At 37.3% G+C, this 6512-nt stretch overlaps 1 pseudogene; it reads right to left on the bottom strand.

The window, feature by feature from the left end:
- Nucleotides 1–4065: 4065 nt before the first annotated feature.
- On the bottom strand, nucleotides 4066–6036 carry LOC101561948 (annotated as a pseudogene).
- Between the last annotated feature and the right edge of the window lie 476 nt (nucleotides 6037–6512).

Raw genomic sequence — 6512 nt, 5'->3', positions numbered from 1 at the left:
AAGAGAAGCAAATACACTAACAGATATTGAAGACCACATGGGTTATATAGCACTGACGAAGGTTCCAAACAGCAGAAGAGTCACAAGTTTGCAACTTGCTTAAAGTATACACAGATAGGACCTACTTCAGGGAAACTGGCATAACCCTCGCAATTTATCCCCCACTCATCTATGATTTCACGTGGACTTGAAGTGATCTTCCCCAAAGAACAATCTCAAAAAAAGACACAAATATAATAGAGAGAAGCTGTTCATCATTCAAATATAAGCTTCTTTCCCTCTACACTTATTTTTATGTCATGTTATTATTTTATGAAGTATGAATTAAATTTTATTGCTTTTTTATTAACAGTATTCATTTATTAACCTTAAGCATTTAAAATATAGAACAACTTTTATAGCCCCATCTTAAAATTGGGACATGACCTGCGGCTTCTCTCCACCGCTATGAAACTTTTTACAATTATGTATAAAATTCTGCCCTGGCTTCTGAGCCTGTCTGTGGCAGTCTAGGCTCCCATGTATGGCCGTATGCCAGTGTGCCCAAAAATGCAAGGTCTGCTCTGTTGGTCCGGTGCTTTGATGGCCTTTGATCAGACCACTGTCCCAGGGAAGCCAAGATATAAAGCAAGATGTGGCCTTTCGGTGACCTTCCTTTCTTGTGTGAGAGTAAGACAAGTTAATTGGGCTTGACAGTACAGATGACCCTTTCAAGTTAGGTAAAATGAGACTGTTGTGCTTATCACAGGTGGATAACCATTAATGTTGCTTGTACCGTCTATGGGAAGAGAAAGGAGCTTGTTTGTTTTAAATGTTTTTTTGAGGAAGGCTACAAAGATTCCTGGGGGGTTGCCCGGCTAGCTCCATCTGAGAAGACAATGGAGCCATTTGAAGGCTCTAAGACACATTGAAAGGTAGAGAGCACATTCCCATTGATACACTATTATTGATAACCCCTTCCTTGCCCTTTATTCTACATAATTGTCAAAATTTACTTGGGACCTGTTTTTTAGATGTTGTGCCCCAAAGGGAAGTCTTTTTGTATTTTAGTAGCTATGGAGTATCTCAGTAATCTGAGCCTATACTGTATATGGTGTGTTTTGCTCACAATCTATTGTTGAGCTGGTTTTTTTTTTCTTCTTTTGTATCTATTTGGTCTTGTTTTATGGTGCTGGGAATAGAATAAGTGTTGTGCATACTAGGTAAACACTACCACTTATCTATATGCTGTGCCTTTTAAAAAATATATATTTTGAGACAGTGTCTCACTACAGTACCCACACTGACCTCAAAAATCTGGTCCTCTTGCCTCAGCTTCCCATAGCTAGAATTCTCTGCCTAGATTGGTTCTCCATATGATCAACGCAGAGACCATGTGTGTGTTGTCTAGGGGAGAGAGAGCCTGAGGGGGCCTCCTTCAGTGGATCATTCACTCTTCTCAGAAAGGAGGGTAGCCAGTGTCGTCAGATAGCACGGTCCTCTCCCTTTTCCTGTAGGAAACCCCAAAACAGTGACAGGCTCCTCACAGGAAATAAGGCCTTAGAGGTGGTATGACTCTGCAGCTTGCTCATTTTCATCACTGCTGGGCCTGCTTCAGTTGCTGCTGGTCAGAATCTTACTTTGGAAAAAAAAAAAAAAAGAAAAGGTTAGGGGGAAGGGGAGGGGATGGTAGTGGGGTTCTCTGACGCAGGCTTTTGCCCCTTGCGAGCACAGCCTTGGCCATAGCAGCATGACCAATAAACAGACGTCATGTGTCTTATGTCTTTCTTTTTCCCCTTTGGTACTGGGCATTGAACTCATGCTCACTGGTGCAGTGCCTGCCTGGCAAGTACAAGGTCATGAGTTCAATTCCAGGTACCAAAGGGGGGAAGATATGCTTAGCAAAGTATTACACTATCTAAAACCAGGAAGAATCTACATTTTCAGTGGTAGAGCCTGAATGAATAATAACATACTGATCCTGGAATATTAGGTAACTATGAAAATAATAAATGTGATGGGTGGATATGCAGAGCTATTTCTGAAACATGAGATTTAAAAATAATGTAAAATTATGTATTTAACAAATGACTACTTTCTCATGAAATGATTTCATTTGTAGGAAAGTCTATAAACAAATAGAAATCAATTACATCAATACTTTTTCCAATGCTGAGAATCAAGTCCAAGGTTTTATAAGTGCTAAGTAAATGTTCTACCACTGAGCTCCATTCCTGACCAAAGGATTATTTTTTTGTCTTTTAGAATTTCTTAATGCAATACTTCCTGCATGAATTAATCATAAATAAGTGACAATAAAATTCAATCATGTCTATTGAATGAGTTACTATTGCCAGAGGTATCTTAAATCATTGTAGATAAGGGACTACAGTGCCCCCCACTTATCATGGAGGCTGTTCCAGAAGCCCCCTCAATCAGTATTAGTGAAGAAGCGACATTATATTAGAATTAACATTTTAAATATATTTTTGTATGTTTTAAATTTTTAGGCAAAAATCATTAAAACCATAAATGCTATGCATATAAATACATACATAGTACTATACACTACCGCAAAATCTGTAATAGAGTGAAAAATCCATGATAAATAATTCTGATTAATATTTTTTTAAAACCCATGAAACAGTGAGTCTGCAAAATTCAAACCATGAGATAGTAAGGGACTATTGTACTAGGAGATTTGTTTAGGTGCCAAACTTAGTCCACTGAAATTCTTTCACTATCAAAACTGTCAAGTCCAGTAAGTATAGCATATTGTATATGCTTGATAAAATTAGGATGTTAGATTCAGCATCTTCCCTTCTTGGCATGATCAATAAATAACATTACTCCTTAGTTTCAGGTAAATGGTAAAAGTAACTTATGCAGTGAAACAGAATCAATTCATACTTGCTTTGAAAATTAACTTTAGTGTTTTTAATATTGTTCCAAAAATATTGGCTCAAATTTAATTAACTAAAAAGACTAATAAATATGTTCCAAGTAGAAAATAATCTTATTAACAAAGCAAAAGTTAGTTTCTTAAAGGTCTGTGACAGGTGTGCATGGAGAAGGGCCATTTGTTTCCTTCTTTGTCGTGTCTGGAAGTCTGGCCTCAGCACTGAAAGCTCCTTTGAGGACAGGTAATTTGCTTTTGCAGCATTTATAATTAATATCTCCAACACTGAGCACATAATTGATAATTGATAAATATTGGCTTAAATAAGTTACAGAAACAGGTCAAGCCAGATTTTATGTATTTATTTATTTTCCAACGATGTGATTTATTAATTTTCATAACATTCCAGTTATTACCCCCACACACTGTCTGTCTCCCTTAGGCCTTCGCACTTCTCAAGAGTTTTCTGGGTTGCTTGTCCCTTACCTTGGTGTCCTCCAGGGAGAAGTCTGCAGCACTACCCTGTTGCAACCCTTCAGTGTTACGCTCTTAGTCCCAGATGGCAGCCAAGACAGTTGCAAAAGACAGCATTCAGAGAATCAGCAAATATATAACACAGATAACTCCAACTTAAATATCAGGTTCAACAGTGTTTCTATGATAGTGCCTGTTTTTGTGTACACAAAATAGCACACAATGCTTAACACATTTTACATATAAGCACACAAAGTCTTAAGCAAAAACTTTAGACTACCTTTTCAAATCATCATAAACTAAACTACACAAAAATAAAATAAAATAAGGGGGGCACACAGATTTATAGTCTACCTGGAATTTTAACAAAATGTGAAGACTTTAAGGGCCAGTTTTTCTTACAGCTATACTGACCACAAGCAGGTCACCAAAGCTGACTGTTGACAGGGCGAACAGTTGCTGCTTGTATCCCAACAAGCTTGTATCTGTCAATATCTTAGCAACATAGGACAGTGACAGTATGTTTGAGAACACAAAATCAGAAGTCCACGCAAGTCAGAAATTGATGAAACTACAAGCTAATGACAGTAAAAGGCAAAGGATTATCTCCATGTAAGAGGTTCACAGTCTAACACTGTGAAATGGCAAATATTGTGAACAACTTAAATATAAAAAGCAGAACATTTCAAACACAATACATGATTACTGTACTTTTAAATGAAGTTATCACAAAAACCAGGAACTGATTTTATATCACAAAATGGTCCGTAACACCTAAAACTGTTTTTTGACTGGACAGTAAAATAGTATCTATTGGAAGCACAAAACTCTGATAAAATATAGGACATTGGGAGTGGTAAAGCTTTAACTTCTCCTATTTTCTTCCAAATCAACTTGTTATTTGCATTCTCATGGCATAGGAAGAGGTGGTAGCTTTCTCCCAGAGCACACCTGGGGTCGATCTTGGTGATGGTCCAGATTAGGGCAATGCCCACAGATCTTAGCACCCACTTCACTTTTGGCTCTGGCTTCTGCGGAGGGAGGGTGTCTCCAATTTTGTAAACCAGTTCAGGCAGTGGTGGTGATGGTTCTGGAAGAGGTGACAGGTGCTCAAGGGAATCCAAATCCTCAGTTGCATCTTATGCCACTAGAGTTATTTGTTTTGTGTTTAGAGCTGTTTTGGAAAGTGACTCCAAAGCGAATTCTGGACTCTGTGTTGCACTTGGGCAAGGCTTCTTTTGTCAAAGCAATAAGAAATCACTGGCCGTAACTTCATTTATATTATTAGATGACTTGCTGGAATTTGTTGTTGGAGCTAATTTAACTGGAGCTGTCAAATATGGACTTTGCACAGAAATCAACATAACATCATTGTTATGTTCAGAAATAAACTCAACACCATCCAACAGCAAACTAATTTTTTTACTTGCTTTTTCTGCAGGGCTAGAGGTTCACAGTTCACAGGAGTCATTGTTCGGTTCTGCTATTAACTGATTCTTCATTCTTATCCAAAGTCATGGTCTCCGAATTCCCAATCTTAAGGTGAGGATTACTGGATAATGTGTTTGATTCCAAATTTTTCCTCTGAAATGCTCAGATTGCTTTAACTTATCTTTGAATCTTGCTACTTTTGAAAAGAGTTCACCAGCTGCTGCTTTGTTTTCTCCTGCACTGTGTCTTCCCAATGCATTCATTCAATTCTTTCACTTTTTTGTCAAATACTTTTAAATCTTTACTACAGATCTCCTGTCGAATCAAATGTCTGACCTGTTTCAGCATTGCTGTTTGTCTTTCCAGACCTACAAATATTTTCAGTAATTTGCTGTGATGTTTTTATGTGCTTAACATTTTCTTTGTTTTCTGAAAACATCTTCTTCTTCTGATTATGGCCTAGAGGGAAACTGGTCCACTGGCATACACCACAACCTCCATGAGCCGCCAGCAGAGCACAGAACCCGAGTTTTAAAAAATAGTTTCATTTAATTTCTATCTACCACACTATATTACAGTATTTTTTAATAAAATAACACTATGACATTAATAAAGTTAATAAATTAATAATTAATAATATTTTAACATAAAGTGTTGCTTTTTAGTAATATGAATTTTTAAGAAAGAAAAAATAAACAATATTTGATAATAGAGTAAATTCCAGTAAAATACTAAAAATATGAAGCATGTCAACTTTGATAGTGTATATTTTTTCCTGGGTTATTTTACTTTTATACTATTAAAAAAAGTTACTCTCATAATTTTATAAAATAGGATTAAATAGAAAAACTTGAGGTGTTCTATTTTGTCACAAATATTCACACTGATGGAATCTGTGGTTTCTAAAATAATGGGGACAAAATCAAAAGGTGCTGCAGCAAACAAAATGTACGTATTAAGGTTTACATAAACAGAACTTAAACAAATGCTGTTGATCCCCAGTACTTGGATCGCCAATTAAAAAGATACATGTTTTTTGTTCTCCTTTAAAATAACATTATTTTGCTCAACCATGAGGATGGCACTGGGGCGGAGGAGTATGTTATTCTTATTTCTTAAGTGTGATTATACCTTACAACTCCTCTCAAAGGAAGGGAGAAAAAAATATATAGGGAAAGGGACAGTCCATAGCCTCCTCCTTTTCCCACAATAGTTTTATTAGGGTTACTGAGAATGTACAAAGCTGTTTGCATGGCCCGAAAGAGTCCCCCTCCTCCCCTCCTCCCCTGATTCTTCTCTGCTTCCTGCCTGCTGTGCCGCGAGCTGTCTTTCCTCTGTCACACCACTCTGCCTTGGAACCAGTCAACTACGCACCGAAACCTCTACAAACCATGAGCCAAGACAAACCTCTCCTTCCTTCAGCTGTGGGTGTCAGGTATTTTGTCCCAGCAACAAAGAACGTAACTAAGACACCTAGCTAATAGTTTCAAAGCTATGGCCACAATAGGAAGACTTAATGTCAACCTTCAGCTTATGATTGAAGTGAAAAATGAGTGAAATCTTTCCATACCTTAGGCATAAGCTGTGCTAAGTGATTTTCTTCCAAAGACTTTAGGAAGGAAAAGGAAATAGATGGTAGAGATGCTTAACACCACTACTCATCTAAGTGATTGAGGTTAACAGCAAGAGTGACAAAGATCCTAACAGTAGCCTGCACCCCAGAAATGCT

Source organism: Octodon degus, unplaced genomic scaffold (assembly GCF_000260255.1).
Source record: "Octodon degus isolate 3935 unplaced genomic scaffold, OctDeg1.0 scaffold00090, whole genome shotgun sequence".
Taxonomy (NCBI): domain Eukaryota; kingdom Metazoa; phylum Chordata; class Mammalia; order Rodentia; family Octodontidae; genus Octodon; species Octodon degus.
Note: the sequence above shows the minus strand (reverse complement) of the source record. Positions and strands in the feature narration are given on the sequence as shown.